Here is a 24,004-nt window from a genome sequence, read left to right on the forward strand (position 1 = left end):
CCAAAGGAAAACAACAACAACAAAGAAGGACAAAATTGGGAGAAAAAAATGGTCGAAATTTTACTATTCCTTTTTGGATAGGCTCTTTTATTTATAGAAAATATATATGTATATATATATATGTTTAAATATATGAAAGCCGTGTTTAGGATGTTCGGCTTTCATTCCATAATTGTTGATCATACATTAGTTTCATTCACAACGTTCAAGAAAAAACTCATTTTCTTAGAAGGGACCAAGCATATAATTTATCAATTTCTTCTTCTACATGAAGGGACCAAAAATTACGTTCTCTCTCTCATGTCTCTAAACTTTTTTTCCCACCCAAGGAGGCTCAATAGCAAAGTCATTTACGTCATTGCCTAAGGCTCCCAAAAATAAAAATGAGATATTTTTTTAAATTGTTTTTTAAGTAAAAATAAAAATCATTTCATTAAATTAAATTTAAAATAATTTTTATATTTTTTAAAGTGTGCAACGCTGCATAATATTAAATCTAATATTTAATACAATAAATTATTTATATTTTAAATAATTCTTTTAAGATATTGCTAAATTGATATACAAAATTTACATTGAGGACTCATTTTACATTGTTGTATTAAATATATATTCAGAAAAACTTTATTTAAAGAAGTAAGGCCTAGAGTTGTGCGGCCCAGGCCTGTGGCCCAGATAATGGAAGCCCAGTCCGAAGACCCCTTGAAACGTCACCGTTTAGCAGGTTAGTTTTCTTTCCCTTCTCTTCCCTTTTTCCCCAGACGGTTTCCACCATTTTTGCTTTCCCACTTTGTTTTATTTTTGTTTTTCTGAAAATTGCTCCTCTAATCCTATTCTCGCTACACGGCAGGTGATTCCTTGTGATTAGTTTTCTTTTCCCTCCTCAAATCCTTTGTTTCCTCTCTTAGACTTGTCCCTTTCTCTCCCGCTAGCACGGTGTTTCTAGCCTTCAGTGTGTGAATCTGAAGATTTGGGTGTTTCCGCCTCTTCCGCTTCCTTAGTTCTGCAATTGGTTTTTTTTTCCTCTTCAAACGCGGCTCTTCCTCTTCTCCTTGCATACGGGTATCTCTCTCTCTCTCTCTCTCTCTCTCTCACTCTCTCTCTCTCTCATTTCACTTTGATGCCGAGACTCAAAGCCTCACTGTCGGCACACCCCCTTCCTCTGCTCTTCTCGTTCCGCACACACGCTTCAATTATTTATTTATTTATTTTTCTTTTCACTCCAATGTATTATCCAATATTTCCTTGAGTTCTCGGGCATTTTTGTGTGTAAGCAAACACCTTGTGTTGGAATGGTCTTGGAGTTTTGAATTATTTGGGTTGGATGTGCAGTAAACCAAATGGGTACTCGGGGTTGTGTAGTGACTATTTTTTTTTATACTATTCAGGTTTTGTACGACTGATGGAGTGGAGTGTAAATTATTTGGAGTTGCATTGTTGTTGTTTTGGTTGAGTTGTGATGATTGCTTGGAGTTAGGGGCCATTGAATTGGGGTTGATATTTTGATTGTTTGTGTTTGACGTTGATTTTGGTGCGTGTATAGGTCAATATTAATATTAGTATATTGTATTTTTGATTGAAATGCGAGCTGTCCAGATTTCTATATGGCTGTTTTAGTGAGTTGTTTTTGCTATAATATGGTTTGGGATTATGGGTTTTAATTATTTAGATAGAAGTTGTGTCAATTGTCTTTTACCACTTAGTTTATATATTTTATTTTATGATTAGGTGACGAGACTGATAGAGGTCATTTTCAAGGCATAGATAATAAGCTGCAAGAGTCAGGTAAGCGGGGATCATATGCTAGATTTTCATAAAAAGAAATGAACTGAGGTTAGTTTGTAAAAATGTGCATGTTATTTTTAAAAAGAAAAGTTGAAAAATAACCTCAGTATATATTTTGCATTCACTCATGAGATACGTATGAAAGAGAAAAGAAATACTTTTGACATGAATTGTGTAGACATAAGCAATATTTAACATGTTTATGAAATGTGCAAAAGAGCGAATATGATATCTGTGAATTTTTGTACGTATGATATAAAATGATTTGGGTTTGTTTATGATCAAATGGAAATTATATGAATATGTTCAACGCGTGGTTTGATATGATATGAATATGAAAAAAACATTTGGCATACTTATCTGTTTTTATTCTGATTCTGAATATGGTTCTGATATGATGATACTGGTTCACGTGATATGGTTGGTACCAATATGATATGATATGAGTGCACCCACTTTGGAAACAAAGTGGTATTTTATGTGTTCTTTCCTTTGTGCTCACTCGGGACTCTGAGATTGAAAAAGGGGAAGTTTCACAATATGATACTGCCTGGTTTGGCCACCAAGGATAGCACAACCCTACCACGGGGGTTAAACATGGTATATGATATGATACGATATGATATGATAAGATGAAGATATTTAGTTATGTTATGCTAAAGTGTTCTTGAATATGAAAATGGTTTATGAATATGAAAAGACTGAAATGTCACTATGATTTTTCTGATAATTCGTATTGAGATATGCATATGAAAATAAAATGTTTTGCTTCTAAATACCAAACTTTCTAAAAATGGCTCATGTTTACACACTAGTATAGGTTTTCTGCTTACTGAATTGTTGATAACTCACCCCTTATCTTCATTAATTTTCAGATGATATTGATGACCCAGCTGGGGGTCAGGAATAGAAATTAGAGTTTGACTAGATATGGATAGAAGGTCGAGTACCTAAGGGTACCATTGTTAGAAGAAGAGTTTGAAGTTCTTTTTGATATTTAGATTTATTGGGACTTAAGATGTATCAGTTTATTACGTTAATAGTTACTTATGTTTTGGTTTAGTAGGACTTATGGTTTTATCAGTTTGGTTTGTTATCACTACCGAAAGATCGTGGACCCCTTGATTTATTATTATTGCAGTAAAGACTATGTGGAGTTTGTAATGTGTTTATATAGAAGATATGAGATTGATTTTGCTTATGAAGTCTATGGAGATTTTTAGATGTGTTGGGAGACATGTTTATAAGTGACATGTAGTAATTCTCCAACCCACCTGGGTATGGGGCGTTACATTTGGTATCAGAGCCAGGTTTGAGGTTCGGTAGACTATAGTATGTGAGATTTATGAGTAAAGATAGTCTTTAAGAAATCATTTTCAAATTTGATGTGATAGCAGAGCGGATTATAGGGTAGAATATTGTAGGTATTGGTAGTCTTAGAATTCGTAGACTTTAGGAATGATTTTGATGTGTAGGATTGCATAGGTATATGAGCTAAGTTCATGTTGTTTAAGGTTTGGATTAATTACGGAGTCTTCTTAAATAGTCAGATGGGGTAAGGTATTAGATTTTGGGAGATATGACTATTACTACCATTGTGCGTACTTCTTTTCTCTCTTTTATAGGTATTCTTATATTTTTGAAGTATAATATATATGTTTTGTTTTACGAATCCCACTAATGATTTATGTTCTTATAAACTCTATTTTTGAATCAATTATTAAAGATCCAAATTATTTTGTTAGGATGCCACCCCGTCGTCATGAACGAAGCATGTCGGATTTGAATGCGAACGAGAACGAAAGGGAAGCAAACCCGAGTGCTTCCAAAGTACTACGAGCAGCTGCACATCAATTAATTGATGACCTCATGCAGAATCCGGGTCGCCAGCGTAACTATTATGAAGGGGGTTGTATCGTAGAGCAATTTAATTGAATGCACCCCCTTTATTTGATGGGAGAGGTGATCCAACTCTGGCGAATGATTGGATTCAGGACATTGAGGAGATTTTGTGGGTCCTAACCTATACAGATGAGCAAAAGGTGGCGTACGCCACATTTAAGCTTACCAGGGAAGCGAAGAGGTGATGGATCTCTGAAAGAACTATCAGAGAAGTAGAGGGGATAGAGATAGTCAGTTGGTTGCATTCCAAACAAATATTTCTTGAGCGCTTCTTCCCTAGCTCGTTTTGTGAGGACAAGGCTATGGAATTTGCCACCTTGGTGCAGGGAACAATGACGGTACATCAGTACGCAGCTAGGTTTACTGAGTTATCCAGTTTTGCTACTTATTTGATTCCCGATGAGGAAAAGAAGGTGCGCAAATTTGAGCAAGGACTGAATGAGAAACTTTATGAGCGCGTGGTGGGTTTTCAGATTCGGAACTTCCCAGAAATGGTGAATAAGGCCACGGGTTTTGAAGAACCCTCCAAAGAAGCACTGCAATGCATGAACAAAGAAAAAGGGCTACTCCTACTGGGTATCATTCTGGCATGGACCAGGGATCATGGAAAAAGAGGAATGAAGGTAGTAGCACGGGTAAAAGGTTGGCTCCGGGCACCCAACAAGCATATCAGTGTAGAACTTGCAACCGAGTACATGCCAGAGTATGCAGGATGGAGGCAGGACTATGCTTCCGTTGTGGCAAACTGGGTCACTATCTCAGGGACTGCCCATTGCAATTAAACAACAACAAGCCGCCACCACCCAAAGTAGAAGGGACAGCGTGAGGCAACTTCCAGTGTACTACTGCGCCTACACGGGTTTTTGCTCTGAAACCTGGAGAGGCTGAGGGTAGGAATGACGTGATCACTGGTATGACTCCTTTGTTTTACTTTAAAGATTTTATTTTATTATTACTTCTATTGGTCGGTTTTGGGTTAAGGCTTTGAATATTTTGGTTCATGTATAAGATTGTTTGTGGTCACAGGTACTCTTTCTTTGTTTTCAAATAACGCTATTGTGTTATTTGACTCGGGAGCGACACATTCTTTTGTTTCCACGACTTACTCTAGATTTTGCACTTTAGAAACTGAAAGGTTGAAGCACAAGTTAGTGGTCGCGACCCTAACAGGAAATTCGGTAGTTTGTAGTGAGATTCTACCGGGATGCCCTCTATCTATAGATGGAAGGCTGATGCCAGCATATTTAATAGTGTTCCACATGATTGGGTTTGATGAGATTTTGGGTATGGATTGACTAGCTTCTTATCACGCTAGTATTGATTGTTTTAAAAAAGAAGTGGTTTTAGACCCCCAAAGGAAAGTGAATTTTGGTTCACAGGGTTAAGAGTGAGGTTGGTTCCACCCATCATTTCTGCCATTCAAGTTGGAAAATTGTTGCATGACGGTTGTCAAGGATTGTTAGCCTGTGAGGTAGAAGCACCAAAAGAGGAGCTGAAGTTGGAACAGATACCCGTGGTGTGTGAATATCCAAAGGTTTTCCTAGAAGATTTATCTGGACTTCCACCCGAGTGGGAGGAAGAGTTTGCTATTGAACTAGTCACAGGCATGACACCTCTTTCGAAAGCACCTTATTGAATGGCGTTGTCTAAATTAGTGGAACTCAAGGAACAGTTGCAAGATTTATTGGACAAGGGTTTCATCAGGCCCAGTGTATCACCTTAGGAAGCTCCAGTCCTCTTTGTGAAGAAGAATGATGGATCGATGAGAATGTGTATCGATTACAGGGAACTTAATCTGGTGACCATAAAGAATAAGTACCCGCTACCCCGTATAGAAGATTGGTTTGATCAGCTTCAGGGTGCTCAGGTATTTTCAAAGATTGATCTTCAATCGGGTTTACCATCAATTGAAGATCAGGGCAGAAGACGTGGCTAAGATGGCTTTCAGGACCCGATATGGTCATTACGAGTTTTTGGTCATGCCTTTTAGCCTGACTAACGCCCCAGCAGTATTCATGGATTTGATGAACAGGGTGTTTCATGAATTTTTAGATAAATTTGTAGTGGTTTTTATTGATGATATACTGATATACTCCAAAAGCAAGACTGAACATGAAGAACATTTGAAATTGGTACTTGGGAAATTCAGAGATAAGCAGTTGTTTGCTAGGTTGAAGAAGTGTGAATTTTGGCTTGAATCAATCACGTTTCTGGGACATGTAGTTTCGAAAGATGGTATTTCAGTGGACCCAGGAAAAGTGGAAGCAGTGGTTAATTAGTCGGCACCGAAGAATGTTCATGAAGTTAGAAGCTTCTTGGGATTGGCGGGTTATTACCATCGATTCATTGATGGGTTTTCTAGGATAGCAGTCCCTCTCACTACACTCACCAGGAAAATTAATAAGCTTGAATGGAGAGCAAAGTGTGAGAAAGCTTCCAGGAGTTGAAACAGAGATTAGTGACAGCTTCGGTGTTAACAGTCCCCACTGCTAGAGGTGGATTTGTTGTCTATAGCGATGCATCAAGGCTTGGATTGGGGTGTGTACTGATGCAACATGGGAAGGTTATAGCTTACGCCTCACGCCAACTGAAAGGGTATGAGCAAAATTATCCCACACATGATCTGGAACTCGCGGCAGTCATTTTTGCACTCAAGCTTTGGAGACACTATTTGTATAGGGAAAAGTGCGAAATTTATACAGATCACAAGAGTTTGAAATATTTCTTTACCCAGAAAGAATTAAATATGAGGCAAAGGAGATGGCTTGAGTTGATCAAGGATTATGATTGCGCCATCAATTATCATCCAGGCAAAGCTAATGTTGTAGCCGACGCCCTAAGTAGGAAGTCAATGGGGCTGATAGTTGTAGCCATTACCACTCAGCATAGGTTGTTAATGGACTTCGAAAGAGCCAGTATTGAAGTCATTACTAGTGATACAAATGCTTTCATGGCCAGTCTAGTCATTCAACCTGCCTTGATAGACAGAATCAAAGTTGCTCAGAAAGTGGACTCAAGGTTGGTGAAGCTAGTGGAAGAAGTCGGGAACAGGGACAAAGCTAATTTTAGCGTTTCCGAGGATGGAGTTTTGTGGTTTAGAGGTAGAGTATGCATACCTGTTGATGATGAACTAAAAAGGGAAATTCTTGAAGAGGAATACCGTTCTTTGTACACTATTCACCCAGGGAGTACCAAGATGTATCGAGACTTGAGAGAGTCTTTTTGGTGGAATGGTATGAAAAGAGAAATTGCTAAATTTGTAGAACAATGCCTAACTTGCCAAAAAGTGAAGGCAGAGCATCAGAGACCTGCAGGGTTATTACACCCACTCTAGATTCTAGAGTGGAAGTGGGAGCATATCTCCATGGACTTCGTGACAGGTCTACCAAGGACCTTAAGCAGACAAGATGCTATATGGGTGATCGTGGATCGTTTAACGAAGACCGCCCGTTTTGTGCCCATTAAAGTTTCTTATAAGCTGGAGAAACTAGCTGAGCTGTATGTGCGGGAGATAGTGAGGTTGAGTTCGCTTATAATAATAGTTTCCAGGCTAGCATTGGGATGGCACCCTATGAGGTTTTGTATGGCAGAAGATGTAGATCTCCATTGTATTGGGATGAAGTAGGTGAAAGGAAACTTATAGGGCCAAAGATTATTCAGCAGACCACTGAGAAGATAGATACCATTCCGGCTAGAATGAAAGTACCTCAAAGCCGACAAAAGAGTTATGCAGATAAACGTCGTCACCAATTTGAGTTTGAGGTGGGAGATAAGGTATTTTTTAGGATTGCACCGATGAAAGGAGTTATGAGATTCGGAAAGAAGGGTAAGTTGAACCCAAGATATATTGGACCGTCTTAGATTCTTCATCAGATTGGACCAGTGGCGTACAGGGTGGCCCTATCACTGGCGTTCTCAGGAGTGCATAACGTGTTTCATGTGTCTATGTTGAGGAAGTACATCCATGACCCCACCCACATTATAGACCATGAACCTCTTCAGATTCAAGAGGATATGACCTACACCGAGGAACCAGTGCGGATTTTGGACAGGAAAGAACAAGTGTTACGAGCTCCAACTATCCCTTTGGTTAAAGTATTGTGCAATAATCATGCTATAAGCAAAGCATCTTGGGAATTTGAGGAAGAGATGCGAGTTAATTATCCTCACCTGTTAGAAGAGAATTTTCATAGCTTGTGGCAAATTTCGAGGATGGAATTTTTGTAAGGGGGAGGACGTAAGGCCCAGAGTTGTGCGGCCCAGGCTTGTGGCCCAGATAAAGGAAGCCCAGTCCGAAGACCCCTTGAAACGTCACCGTTTAGCAGGTTAGTTTTCTTTCCCTTCTTTTCCCTTTTTCCCACGACGGTTTCCACCATTTTTGCTTTCCCACTCTGTTTTATTTTAGTTTTTCTGAAAACTGCTCCTCTAATCCTATTCTCCCTACACGGCAGGTGATTCCTTGTGATTAGTTTTTTTTTTCCCTCCTCAAATCCTTTGTTTCCTCTCTTAGACTTGTCTGTTTCTCTCCCTCTCACACGGTGTTCCTTGCCTTCTGTGTGTGAATCCGAAGATTTGGGTGTTTCCCCCTCTCACGCTTCCTTAGTTCTGCAATTGGTTTTTTTTTCCACTTCAAATGCGGCTCTTCCTCTTCTCCTTGCATACGGGTATCTCTCTCTCTCTCGCACACTCTCTCTCTCTCATTTCACTTTGATGCAGAGACTCAAAGCCTCACTGTCGGCACTCCCCCTTCCTCTGCTCTTCTCGTTCCGCACCCACTCTTCAATTATTTATTTATTTATTTTTCTTTTCACTCCAATGTATTATCTAATATTTGTAGTCCGTGAGTTCTCGGGCATTTTTGTGTGTAAGCAAACACCTTGTGTTGGAATGGTCTTGGAGTTTTGAATTATTTGGGTTGGATGTGCAGTAAACCAAATGGGTACTCGGGGTTGTGTAGTGACTATTTTTTTTATACTATTCAGGTTTTGTACGACTGATGGAGTGGAGTGTAAATTATTTGGAGTTGCATTGTTGTTGTTTTGGTTGAGTTGTGATGATTGCTTGGAGTTAGAGGCCATTGAAGTGGGGTTGATATTTTGATTGTTTGTGTTTGACGTTGATTTTGGTGTGTGTATAGGTCAATATTAAGATTAGTATATTGTATTTTGGTTTGAAATGCGAGTTGTCCATATTTCTATATGGTTGTTTTAGTGAGTTGTTTTTGCTATAATATGGTTTGGGATTATGGGTTTAATTATTTAGATAGAATTTGTGTCAATTGTTTTTTACACTTAGTTTATATATTTTATTTTATGATTTGGTGACGAGACTGATAGAGGTCATTTTCAAGGCATAGATAATAAGTTGCAAGAGTCAGGTAAGCTGGGATCCTATGCTAGATTTGCATAAAAAGAAATAAACTGAGGTTGGTTTGTAAAAATGTGCATGTTATTTTTAAAAAGAAAAGTTGAAAAATAACCTCAATATATATTTTGCATTCACTCATGAGATACATATGAAAGAGAAAAGAAATACTTTTGACATGAATTGTGTAGACATGAGCAATATTTGACATGTTTCTGAAATGTGCAAAAGAGCGAATATGATATTTGTGAACTTTTGTACATATGATATAAATGATTTGGGTTTGTTTATGATCAAATGGAAATTATATGAATATGTTCAACATGTGGTTTGATATGATATGAATATGAAAAAACCTCTGGCATACTTATCCATTTTTATTCTGATTCTGAATATGGTTATGATATGATGATACTGGTTCACGTGATATAGTTGGTACCAACATGATATGATATGAGTGCACCCACTTTGGAAACAAAGTGGCCTTTTATGTGTTCTTTCATGTGTGCACACTCAGGCTCCGAGATTGCAAAAGGGAAAGTTTCACAATATGATACTGCCTGGTTTGGCCACCGGGGATAGCACAACCCTACCACGGGGGTTAAACATGGTATATGATATGATACGATATATTATGATAAGATGTAAATATTCAGTTATGTTATGCAAAAGTGTTCTTGAATATGAAAATGGTTTATGAATATGAAAAGATTGAAATGTCGCTCTGATTTTTCTGATAATACGTATTGAGATATGCATATGAAAATAAAATGTTTTGCTTCTGCATACCAAACTTTCTAAAAAGGGCTAATGTTTATACACTAGTATAGGTTTTCTGCTTACTGAATTGTTGATAACTAACCCCTTATCTTCATTATCTTTCAGATGATATTGATGACCCAACTGGGGGTCAGGAATAGAAATTGGAGCTTGACTAGACATGGATAGAAGGTCGAGTATTTAAGGGTATCATTGTTAGAAGAAGGGTTGGAAGTTCTTTTTTATATTTAGATTTATTGGGACTTAAGATGTATTATTTTATTACGTTAAGAGTTAATTTTGTTTTGGTTTTGTTGGACTTATGGTTGTATCAGTTTGGTATATTATCACTACCGAAAGATTGTGGACCCTTTGATTTATTATTATTGCAGTAAAGACTATGTGGAGTTTGTAATGTGTTTATATAGAAGATATGAGATTGATTTTGCTTAAGAAGTCTATGGAGATTTTTAGATGTGTTGGGAGACGTGTTTATAAGTGACATGTAGTAATTCTCCAACCCACCTGGGTATGGGGCGTTACAAAAGATTTTAAAATAAAATCTTATTTGATTGAGAATTTTAAAAATTATTCTATATAATAATTTATATTTTATTGTATTGTAATTATGAATGACTCAATTAAATTTTCCCTTTGGCCTCAATTTGTATTGAGCCACCCCTGTTCCCACCATCATGTTTCCACATATTCCAAGTTATGTTTACTCATTCATTCAATTTCTATTTTGCAATGCTCATGAAACCAACCATTCACAGATTGTTTTTTCAAATCTAGCTTCATGTACTTATTTTCAACGTCTAGCGGTCTCTATTTTTAAAGCAACCAGTCATTGAATTTTTCTCAAACAAATTTAACTCTGGGAATTCTAGATCCAAAAAATCATATTTCAGCGAAAACCCAAAAATCAAGATTCGAATATGCAAACCATCAGGATTCTATTTTTTATACTTTTCAATGAAAGATAGAGATTATTTAGCATCTTCGTTTTCTTTATGTTTATGTCTGGGTATGTATTAGTAGAGATTCTTGAATGAAGCCTTTGAGAAGCTCAAAAAATGGCATGCATAGAAAGATATGGATGAAAATGACAATGTGATTGCTTTGTAGGTTTGCGCACAACAACGTATTTAGATACGAATGTAATCATTGAGGGATAAGGTCACATTTATAAAACCTTACGACCTTGCAATGTTTCAAAAGTACATGTTGCAGGCCATGGTTCAAAAGAACGGGATGGTTATTGTAATGCACGTCCTTGTGGTGGGAATTTTTATAAAATATTTTAGAAAGGACGACGGAAATTACCGTTCGATTTAAAACTTTTTACTTGCATACCCAGGGTGCAAGACTCTACGTTTATAAAATAAAATGTGCTATGACAATAACAGGGGTTTACAGTGGAAAACATCAATTTTAATAATAAAAAGGCCTCTCGTACAATTGAAACTCATACCTAGACTTTTGTGCTATTCCCCATGGGCCGTGTCCCTCCTGGTGCGTACTTCATTCAGTTCCTGTGGGGGGGAGGGGCATACATAAAAACTAAAATGAGTCGAAAACTCGTAAGCATTACTTCATACACTTAAAATATAACAACATAGGTTTTCATTCATGCATTCATCATTCGTACATACTATACGTGCATGCATACTTGTCATACGTGCGTTCATTTGAGAACGTCACTGGATGGGATTTTGCTTTGAAAGGCTTTCTTGTCGTAAAACGTTTCTCCCGCTAGTACCTTCATTTCTTAAAGGGTCGTGCTTTCATTCTTCATGCATTCATGCATACATACATTCTTTCTTATCACTTTCATAGGCCAGTACACACTGTTACGCCCCGTGTGTTAGGGTTAGCGGCCCTATGGCCAATGGATTCGCCTGTGGCCACGGGTTGGAATCCCATTCCGTTAGGGTGTAGCACTGGGTGCACTACCACCACTACTGCCCAGCATTGCAATCTGCCCATTCATTCATTGGGTACCCCTTCATTCATTGGGTACCCCTTTTCATTCATTCATGAGACCGTTACGTATCTTCATACATTTCATGCTTTCATTTCTTTCTTTCATTCAAGTTAGCTTTGACAGTTCATCCCAACACTTACCACGACAAGACTCCTTTCACAATTACGCCTTATGTCACGTCGTATAGCTCAAGACTGCTCCAAAGCTACACTGTGACCTTGTTGCGTTACCCAACATTCTGCTAAGTCAGCTCCCAAGTCATCGTGAGTACGGTTACTCACGTAGTCCCGTCACATCGTGACATCTCATCACATTCCCATTACGCCGTTCCTACACTAAATATTCACCCATCATAAGCATGACTGCCAGTAACCACGTCACTACGTGACGTTGCCCAGTCATGCTTCCGCTACGTACTCTTACACTTGTTATGCTACTTCACCCGTACTTCAACCATAAGTCCAACACAGTGACACCTGTCACTTCAGACTACAGGCTATACCATAACTACTTCTGGACACTGTTTCACAGTTCTCGACACTACTCACCACATTCCACGCCCATCAATCACACAACCATCCTTATCTCAGCGACATGCCACACGGAGTGTTGCTGCCTCGTGGAGTACACTCCACATATACTCCCTTTTCACACGCTATGACCCATCACCATTATAGCATACACGCCACATGGTGTATTGCTCCACTACATGAAGTACACTCCTCGTGTACTCCCTTCACACACGTTACACCACATCACCATTAAAGCATACCCACCATACGTGCATAACTCCACCACATGGAGTACACTCCTCGTGTACTCTCTTCACATGCACTATGCCACATCACCATTATGGCATACCCGCCATATGGTGCATCATTCCACGACATGGAGTACACTCCACGTGTACTCCCTTCACACACACTACGCCACATCACCACTATGGCATACCCGCCATATGGTGCATCATTCCACGACATGGAGTACACTCCACGAGTACTCCCTTCACACACGTTACGCCACATCACCATTATGGCATACTCGCCATATGGTGTATCACTCCACTACATGGAGTACACTCTACGTGTACTCCCTTCACACGCACTACGCCACATCACCATTATGGCATACCCGCCATATGGTGCATCACTCCACCACATGAAGTACACTCTACCTGTACTCCCTTCACACGCACTATGCCACATTACCACTATGACATACCCGCCATATGGTGCATCATTCCACGACATGGAGTACACTCCACGTTTACTCCATTCACACGCACTATGCCACATTACCACTATGGCATTCCCGCCATATGGGGCATCATTCCACCACATAGAGTACACTCCACGTGTACTTCCTTCACACGCACCCTCCATATGGTGCATCATTCCACCACATGAAGTACACTCCACGTGTACTCTTCCCATTCCACAATATGCCATGAGGGTATATTTTACACATGCTCTCCTTATCCCACACTACGCCAGACACATAGTACACTCAAAGCGTACTGTTCCCATTCCACATGTCACGTCACCAATATAGCACATACTCCACAACCACACTACACAACATAGTCCACCACACTTCACAGCGCACTTCCCAACTACGCTCCACACTTCACTACACAGAATGCCCAGCACTTCACTACACAGCACATCACAATACAACGAACTCCACAATACTAACAGCACAATCCACAACCTAATCAATTAATCAACATCTAACATAAAATAATGAAGGATAGAGGGTTATACCATAGACGGGATAACCCGTGCATTGCTCGCTGATCGTTACAGCCGCTGATGTCGGAAGGGTCGTACATGGCGGCTAACCCACGTACAGTGACTGTTTAGGCGTTTGAATAGCTAAGTGTGGTCTTGGAAGGGCTCGTGGTGCCTTGTGATGGTGGCAAGGAGCGTAACACGGCGGATCTAGCCGTGTACAGTGATGGTCAGCCACGCGCAGTGGCTATCCATCACGTGTAGTGGTTACCCACCACATAAAATGGTGGTTCTGTAACACCCGGACCCAATCCTGCTTAATTTTTATTTATTTATTTTGGTTTAGTTTATTTTATTTTATTTTATTTTTTCACACGTTAACTTCCCCGCACGTCTAATTTTTTTTCTGTCTATATTTTTTTTCACCCCTAAGTTTCCCTCTCGTCCACGGCAATGCATGATCTTGCACGTCTTTAGTGTTGTTTTATCCACTCCAGGCACACACATGACTCTATTTTCAGCTCTCTCCGCACGCACATCTCCCTCATATCTCTAGGGTTTTCACCTCACATATATACAGACACACATATGCTATCCCACGCTATTAGAAACTACCTAAACACTTGCCACCGAACGAAATTAGAATCGCAAGCCCTAGCCTCCATCCCCTCGGTTTCATGCACTCCCATATCGAGAGTCACCCCACAAAATCCCAACCCTCTGTCGTCCGTACTGCCACCACTAGTGCACCCCCTCGTAAGCCTCTGATCAACCAACCCATCTCCACCGTGCACCATCCAGAACTCTCACTGCTCCCATACAAATTGACGCAGTCGTGCATGCATTGCATCTCCACGGATTGCAACCCACCTCCACCTGACCATCACTGGAAGTCCAGCTCCTCCGCCGTACACCACTGCACCACCACCAGAGTGCCTAGAACAACCATCTGCGGAGTGAACCTAAACTCCTATGTTTTGGGTCCAAAAAATAGAGCATTTGGTTGCTCCTCCAAGCATGGCAGTTTCGAACTACCAACCCTTTCGGTCGTTTCCTCCGCGACCCAAAGGGAACCCATAGTCCAACATCTCAGCCACACCTAGCCGTGCCACCGTCGTAAGGAGCCCTCCGTCTCCATCTCCTTCTCGGTGCTCTCATACCTCTCTCTCTCACTCATCATTTTTTTTCTCTCTCAGTGCTCCGCCGTTTGGATAGCCACCTTCATCTCCGCATCGCACGCAACTCCTCCATTCACAGTGAGCTACCTCTACCTACGTCACGCCGAACTCCATTCCTTCCACTAATCTCTCTTTCTGCCCCACGAGCTCAGCCACCCTTTTTCTGTCGTAACCACATCCCTCACCACCGTAGACAACTGCCCAACTCGCCACTCGTCAAGCTCTCAATCTCTCAGTGAGCCTCTGCCTCACAAACCATTGTTTTGCTTTCACGTAGCATGAGTTTTTTTTGTTCAAGTAGTTTTGTTAATATGAGTTTACGTAAATTGGTAATGTGTCATTTAATTAAATAAAATTACATTAATACCCTTTGCTACATATTATTTAGATATGAATTACAGTTTTGCCTTATTATTAGATGGTTTCAATTTGAAATTTTGTTTATATTAAATCTATTTTTACCTGGTTTATACGAGATGTATAAGAAATTTTACAGAAAATAAATAGGATTTTTAAACTGTACTATTTGTAGCAAATTATTTTAGTAACTGTGTAATTTTATTTTTAAACATTTAAATTATGATTAAAGATATTTGTTTATTATTATTTAACGTAATTTTTACTAGTACTTACCTTAAATGTTGAGTATTATCAAAGAAATTTAGAGAATGAGGATATTTAAGGTTATGAAATTTTAGGTTTTGAGGAATTAAATAGCTTATTTCAAAATCTTAGGATTAAATATTGAAATATAAGATTAATTGGAAATTTACGAGAATTATGTGATTATTTTATAGGTGACGATTAATTATTGTTCGACATTTTTTAGAAATTCCGAAAAAGCTAAAAAGTTCAGGTAAGCGGGATTTCTACGCTAGATTTTGCATTAAAATAAAATGAGCTGAGGTTGATTTTTGGAAAATATACATATTTGGTTATGAAAATAAATTTGAACTACCTCAGTTATTTGTTCTGCATTACTCATGAGGTTCTGTTTAAGAAGAAAGTATTTTCTGTAATGATTGGTGTAGACATGAGCTTATTTTTTATATTCAGTTCCTGAACTTTGAAAAAGAGAGCGAATATGAAATTTGTGCATAAATTATGTTGTGATATGATTTTATTCTGTTCTGAAGATTTTGTTCAGTACTCTGTTTGGATAAGGCGTGATTTCTGAAAACCTTTGGCATGACTCTCTGATTCTAAATTTGATTATGTTTCTGCTCTATTTAGTTACGACCCTGCCACGGGTGATAATAGTGGCATACGGCCCAACCCCGGGTAATAATAGTGGATAAAGCCTTGTCACGAGTTATAGTAGTGGTCTCTGTTTTGAGTGCACACCTTGGTGACAGAGTGATTTATGTTCTACTTGGCTATCCGTAGCTGCACAACTCTACCACGGGGGTTATACATGGCTTCTGTTCTGATATGATGTTCTGATGATGATGATGATCATTTATGCTATGCCAAATGATATTTTTGAATGAATTTATTTCTGAATCTTCGCTCTGATATTTTGATAACATGTTCTGTTTCCGCACTCTGAAAATGAAAACGTTTTGTTCTGCATTCTGATCTCTGTAAATTATCATGTTTACACACTAGTATATGTCCTCTACTTACTGAGTTGTTGATAACTCACCCCTTATCTCCAAATATTTTTTAGATAATTTTGATGGTTCAGCTCGAGAACAAGAGTAAGAAGTTTTAGCAAGGTGTTATGATCGTAGAGGAATAAGTACCCGAGCGTACAAGTGCTTATTTGAGAGTCATAGTTAGAAAACTGATTTATTTTTGGTTATTTTGATTTAATGAGTTAAGGATATTTTCGAGTTTTGGAGAGTTATTAATTTATGTTACTGAGAATTTCTTGGTTGTCCCCACGAAGGAGCATAGATATTTGGGTTGATTAAATGGATTAACATTTTATGGAGTTTTCTGGATTTTATAGTTGTGTTATTGAAGTTTGATGTTAAGTATTAAGAGCTAATTCTCTGGACCACCGGGAACGGGGTGTTACAGGTTTGGGCTTAGGGTTAGACTAAAGGAGGTCAAGGGAGGCTGCTGGTGGTCTACATCGAAGCTGGGGTGGCGGAGTATGGCGGAGCCTTGGGTTTCCAAGGGGAACCCGTGTGCCTCAAAGCATGGAAATGGGAGTGGAAGGCTTGGCTGGTCATGGAGGAGTTGAGGGGGTGCTATTGGAGCTCGTGGTGGCACTGGGGTGGGCCCACGGTGGCTTATGGCGGTGGATCGAGCTTGGGAAGGAGAGGAGTCCATGAGAGGGCTTGAGAGAGGTGGAGGGCTTGGATGACTTGGAGGAGCTTGGGGAGGAGCCATGGTGGTCAGGGGAGGCACTTGGTGGTGGCACCAGAGGATGGGGCACGACAACGCAGCAACATGAAGCCCATTCGGGTTGTGCACTGTCGAGGGAGAGGAAGAGAGAGCATGAGAGAGTGAGACCAGTGTGGGGAGGCTCGCCAGAGTGAGGTGGTGTCAGTGGTGGAGGAGGTGAGACCTACCTACGCATGGTGCCACCGGGCTGTGGGGTGGAGCAGTTCGGGCATGGGGGGTGTCGTGCAGTGCAAACCGAGAGGGTGAGGGTGGAAAGAGAGAGAGCTAGGGGAAAAGTGAGGGAGAAAGAGAGAGGGCTTCAGTATTTAATACAGACCCCTCATCTTGGGATCCTCTAGGCCCACTTTGGTTCTCATCAGGGACTTGGCAAGGATATGTGGTTGCAAGGGCCCTATCCAATCAATTAACACTTAGGGTTGGGTCGAGTTAGGCTTGCCTCATCCAGATGGAAGTGTACGTGTGAGGTTACAAATGTAAAATTGCAACAAAAAAGACAGAGGTTTAGTCGGTAAACTAAGACCTTATAGTACTAGAAGTCTAAATCACATCATAGAAACATGTAACATCATTCCTCATTAATTCAATTCTTAGAAATACCTACAATCTAAATACTTTGTTCATCGCCTAAAGGTTGGCAAGTCATGTGCAAGTGGTTGCTAAGGAATATGTAAAACTCAAAATGATACATGGCTCCTACAGCAGAAACAAGCCTCTGTATTCAAGACTCTGGCAAGATCGACTCTTCTTCCTCGAGTATCATCCATGGGCTAACTCTGCATTAAAGTCTATGGTTTTGAGGATGAAACCATATGTAAGTTAGACAGTTATAACAAAACTGCTAATGAGAGATAATGCTCCTGAATATGCAATAAACAATTTTATGTGACAATGAAAAATCACATATATGTATGCATGAATCACCCTCCTTGTGAACTACACACACACAAGTATGGTGAGGAATTACCCTCTTAGGAGTTACCCTCTACACAAGATATTTTAAAGCATAAGTATTACCAAGGTGGGGGATCTACCTCTACAACAGTACGTAAAATTCATAAAACTATCACATGGATATTGATTTCGTAGGCACAATTGACATCACATCTATTTAAATATATAAAAGTCGTGTTCAGGATGTTTGAGTTGGCTTTCATTCCATATTTTTTAATTATGCATTAAATATCCACCAAACAAATTGAGATGTGGCACACCAAATTTTGAAACTGTCCATATTGAGTCTTTCCCCCATCATTTTAAAACTCCATTTTATAGTTTCCTTGAATCAAATTACAAGACTCATCGGTTCCATTCGCAATGTTAAGGAAAAAACACATTCTCTTATAAGGGACCATTTCCTTGAATCAACTGACAAGACTCATCGGTTCCATTCGCAACACTCAGGAAAAAAAGCATTCTCTTATAAGGGACCAAGCATATAATCTGTTAATTTCTTCTTTTGCATGAAGGGACCAAAACTTACGTTCTCTTTCTCCTATCTCTGAATTTTTTCTCCTACCATCATGTTTCCACATATTCAAATGTATGTTTACTCATTCATTCAATTTCTATTTTGTAATTCTCATGAAACCAGCCACAGATTTGTTTTTCCCAAATCTAGCATCCTGTACTAATTTTTAATGTCTAGCGGTCTCTACTTTTCAAGAAACCAGTCATTGAACTTTGTTCAGACTGATTTAACTCCAGGAGTTCTAGATCTGAAAATCAAATTTTAGCAAAGACTCAGAACTCAAGATTCGATATTCATATGGTTCTAATCTACCTAGAAAAGAAACTCAATTTTTAGAAAGCTAGAAAGCACCTAGATATTTGGTAGTATCTTCCGGTTGATTTTTTGGAACTATCCAGACTTCTTTCTTTGTGAAAAAAACAATTACTTTGGAGATTCAATAGCTCTGCTAGATTCGGAAATTTTTTTTTTTGTACTTTTAGAATTTAGTTTGTAGTTTGTGGATTTTAATCAATTTCGGCAAGAGATCGTTGATGAAAACCGATGGTGCATGTATAATTGGTAAATAGATTGGATAAATGAGGGATTTTGAGAGATGATCAGATACAAATTAAAAAGAAAAAAAACCAATATTCCACATAAACAAAGAAAGCGATTTTTCTTGGATAATTGTAATTGTGTTTAGCCCCAACTTTTCCAGAAAATCTCCAGAATTTTCTCAAGAGAGAAAGCGATGTTGTTCAAGGGGAAAACAAAGGAAATCGTTCAGCTACTAAAGAATGAAAATAACAGACTTTCTCAATTGCCCTCACAGCTTGCTTTAAGTAACCTTAAGCCACATTTTTTTATTGCAAAACTAAGTATTCTATACTTCTTTTACAAAGCCCAACTTTCTATATTTTCCATGGAACCAGTCATTGAAATTTTTGCTTCAAAACTCACTTTCTGTGTTTTTCATACACTATAGAGAGAGAGAGAGAGAGAGAGAGTACTCAATGATGGGTTTTATACTTTTCAATGAACTATAGAGATTATTTAGCTAGCATCTTCGTTTTCTTTATGTTTATGTCTGGGTGTGTATGTATTGGTATAGATTCTTGAATGAAGCCTTTGAGAAACTCAGCGGTGAGTATGCATAGAAAGATATGGATGACAATGGGAATGTGATTGTTTTGTAGGTTTGCGTACAACAATGTATTTAGGTATGAATGTAAGTGAAGGAGAAGGTCACATTTATAAAACCTTACGACCTTGCAATGTTTCGAAAGTACATGTTGCAGGCAATGGTTCAAAACAACGGGATGGATATAAAGCCAGGCCATGAAGTATAAATTTCAACCATCCACCTATACAACTTTGCTAAGAAAATGCAGGTATTTTTTTTTTATTTAGTAAATGTGGGTAATGTTAAGGTATCTGAATCTTGATTTTGTTTTTTCATTATTTACGTTTTTTGCTAAGAGATATGAGATTGCAAACATTCCATTTTATTAGACCTAGTACAAGTAGGGGCTTGACATAGGTGGTCATGAAAATAAGAGGTTCCTTCCATCTTTCAGGTGGTAGGATATATTGATTGAGTTATGAATCCTAATAAGAGAAGAAGAATCTATATATTAATGTTTATAATTATTCAATTCTAATTTCAATTTCAATCAAATTTAAATGGGAAGATAAGAGTATTATCCAATTTTCTCTAAGGTATATGTGGCAAATTGTATTCATGTTACAAAGTTTCTATATGTAATGTATTTATATGTTCACAATTTATTATAATTATTAATTTGTATTAACTTTAATAGTGGCTATGTATAAAATATTATTGAAAGAAATATAATTCTATAAAATCTTGCATAAAGCTCTTGCATTTCGCGCATTGAACAGGTTACAGGCTCGTAGATATAATGGTCATCACACAGATGTCTCACATCGAGATAACATGTTGCATTAGGGAAACATCTACCCGGCCAACCAACTTGAGGATACCACACGTGATATGTCCAGTGGATCCTCCTTCCTGCCTATCAGCTAAGGTCAAAACGATGCTGCTCCACCCCAATCATCATGGGGAATTTGGTAATGCCCCAATGGAAGACCCAAGCTACAAGACCTATACTCTGAAATGACTAATCAATGATATAAATGGAGCCATATTAGAATATTATAAAGAGAAATAACATCTCCTTCCATATAACACCTACGCTTATCTTTATCATATGGGGCGGATCGCGCACCCCCTACACTTATCCTTATCATATCGGGTATCATATTCTGCCTTCTTAAATTTCTAACATCCTCGTCAGTCCATCGTAAGTGGTACAGCTCATGTCCCACATTCCTGGTTGGGATAGACTTTGATACAATTTGTGATGCCCAAATGGAAGGCCCAAACTACATGATCTATACTCCAGAAGAACTAGTCAATGATATAATTGAAGCCCCATTAGAATATTATAAAGAGCAAGAACTTCTCGTTTTCAAGCAATGTAGGATCTCATACACCACCTACCCTTATCCTTGCCATATGGGGTGGATTGCACACCACCTACCAGTATCCTTATCATATGAGGGTATCACAAATTATTCTTCTCTTATTAAGCTCTTGGAATTTACAGGAATAGTCGAAAAATTCTTCATTCCATCCCATGATCATCGACACACATTATAGACTTCTCACATGGAGATAATGACTTTTCAAACATATATATGATTGAAAACAACATTCAAAGACTTGAAAATCGTATAAGAATAAATATAATGATAAAAATTAGACTTATTCATGATTAGAAAAGGGTAAGGTATAGAATATGTGTAATACCCAGTTCCTTCTTCTTACGTACACTTCTCTCTTTCTAACGTATGTTTCGTCTTGATGACGTAAGCAAACCCTAATGGCAGAGATTATGTGATCATCTGCCTTTCTCATTACCGACTGCGAGTCACGTTATGCGTGTCGAACCATGATAGCGTGTCTCGAAAGATATCGTGTGACTTCTAGGGCACGCCCAGTGTTTTAAATATGCTGGAAATATTTATAAGGAGTATTTCCATCATTGTTGAATTAAGATTTGATCTTAAATACGACAATCATAATATTATTGAAGAGCTCCAAAAATATTATAATTGCCGGAAATCATTTTAATATTATTATTAAAATGATTTCAATTATTTAAGATATTATGGGATTTAAATTATGTTGAGAACTTTTATTAAATAAATGGTTTAACCCTTTTAAATATGTTAAGTGAGACTTCATCATTTTATTAATGATGAAGAATATTATTTTATAAACTAAAGTTAGTTTAAAATAATATATACCTTAATTCCTCTAAGTGCGTTTAGTTAAGTTAATGTTTTACGCATCTTCAAATCAGTGTTTTCATTATTCGTCGTTAGATCGTCGTGTAGACCCCCAGACGAAAGGACTGGGTTAAATACCCAGACCCCTCTCTTTTCCCTCTCGTTTCCCCGTAACCCTCTCTCTCCTCCCTCTCTCCTTCGGCGTACGCAGTACGCAGACCACCTCACGCCGAACGGCTTAAGGCCTCAGCCCGGCGCCGCCGTGCGTCGCCCTTCCTCACCACCGGCACCAACGACTTGCTCTCCCTCCTGCGAGTCCATCCATGCCGACCTCTCCCCCTCACGCTCTCCCTTTCTCCATTTCGGAAGTACACAGCCCGAACGTGCTTGTGCGCGTAGCGCCGCCGTGCGCCGCCCAATGGCTCCACTGCTCCCACAGCGAGCTCCTCTCCCACCGGCCATCATCCTCCACCGAAGCCAGCCCCTATGAAGCAGTCCTCCCCCTCCTTCCACGGCAAGTACCCGAAATGGGTCTCTAGCCCATTTCCCACCGTGCGCCGCCGTACGCGGCCACCCACGACCACCATGCGACACCATGGACCTCCTCTCCCTTTCCCCGAGCTCCTCCATGTGACCCATGGCCAGAAACCCCCTCCTCCACCTCACGGCTCCTCACTCACGCACGCACGGGTTGCACGCCGTGCACCACCGTGCACCGCCACCCATGGCTGATGACCGCCATGTCCAGCCTCCTCAGGCCGCCACCAAGCCAACCCAACCTCCCACGGCCCCGATCTGCCACCCACGAGAGCACACTCTCTCTCACTCTCCCACGGCTTGTCCTCCATGGAATGGCCAGATCTGCCACCGTGAGCCACCGTGGCGCCACCTCGACGCCACCACGAGATTCACCACACCTCCTTTAGCCAAGCCCTAGGTCTAAACCATCACTTTATGTGATGGGTAATCACTGCACGTGATGGACAGTCACTGCGTGTGATTGACCGCCACTGTACATGGCTAGATCCGCCATGTTATGCTCTTTACCATCATCACAAGGCTATCACGAGCCTTTCCAAGACCACACCTAGCTATCTAAATGCCTAAACAGTCACCGTACGTGAGTTAGCCGCCACGTACGACTCTTCCGACATCATCGGCTATGCCGGTCAACGAGCAACGCACGGGTTATCCCGTCGATGGTATAACCCTCTATCCCTTATTAATTATGTTGGATATTGATTAGTTGACTAGGTTGTGGACTGTGCTGTTAGTATTTGTGGAGTTGAGGCATTGTGATGAAGTGTTGGGCATTCTGTGTAGTGAAGTGCTGGGCATATCTGTATTGGATGGAGGTGCATTGTGCCGTATAGTGTACTGGGATGTGTTGGGCGTAATTGGGAAGTGTGTTGTGTAGTGTGATTGGGAATATGTGCTGTAATGGTGGCACAATATATGTGGAACGGGTACAATGCAGACTGAGTGTACTCTGTGTGCATGTGGCGTGTTATGTATGTAGGGAGTACAAATAGAATGTACTCCATGTGATGGTGAGATGCACCATATGGCGGGTACGCCATAATGGTGACATGCCGTGAAGTGTATGAAGGGAGTATACGATGGGTGTACTTTGTGTGGGGTATAGTATATGTGAGGAGTACACGTGGAGTGTACTCTATGTGGTAGAGTAATGCACCATGTGGCGGATATGCCATAATGGTGATGTGGCATATGGGATAGGAATAGTACACGCTGTGTGTACTTTATGTGTGGCGTAATGTGAGACAAGGAGAGTATATGTAAAATATACCCTCTTGGCGTATCGTGGAACGAGATGAGTACAAGTGGAGTGTACTCAGTGGCGTAATGCGTGTAAGAGGAGTACATGTAGAATGTACTCTATGTGGTGGACGATGCACCATATGGCGTGTATGCCATATTGGTGATGTGGTATGTATGTGGAGAGTACATGTGGAATGTACTCCATGAGATGGTACGATGCACCATATGGCGTGTATGCCATAGTGGTGATGTGGCGTGTTGTATATGTGGGGAGTACAAATGGGATGTACTCCATGAGATGGTGAGATACACCATATGGCAAGGATGCTATAATGGTGATGTGTCGTAGTGTATGAAGGGAGTATACGAGGAGAGTACTCCATGTGATGTAATA

At 39.8% G+C, this 24,004-nt stretch overlaps 1 long non-coding RNA gene across 2 annotated transcripts; it reads left to right on the plus strand.

Moving 5' to 3' along the window:
• The first annotated feature begins 736 nt into the window (after nucleotides 1-736).
• Nucleotides 737-10,233, plus strand: LOC108995792. Of its 2 annotated transcripts, XR_004802751.1 has the most exons (4): nucleotides 773-1,062; nucleotides 1,729-1,785; nucleotides 9,532-9,661; nucleotides 9,937-10,233. It is a non-coding gene; the product is annotated as an uncharacterized LOC108995792 (long non-coding RNA). The 2 variants fall into 2 exon arrangements; XR_004802752.1 differs by lacking the exon at nucleotides 1,729-1,785 and having other exon boundaries at nucleotides 737-1,062.
• The last annotated feature ends 13,771 nt before the right edge of the window (nucleotides 10,234-24,004 follow it).

Source organism: Juglans regia, chromosome 11 (assembly GCF_001411555.2).
Source record: "Juglans regia cultivar Chandler chromosome 11, Walnut 2.0, whole genome shotgun sequence".
NCBI lineage: Eukaryota > Viridiplantae > Streptophyta > Magnoliopsida > Fagales > Juglandaceae > Juglans > Juglans regia.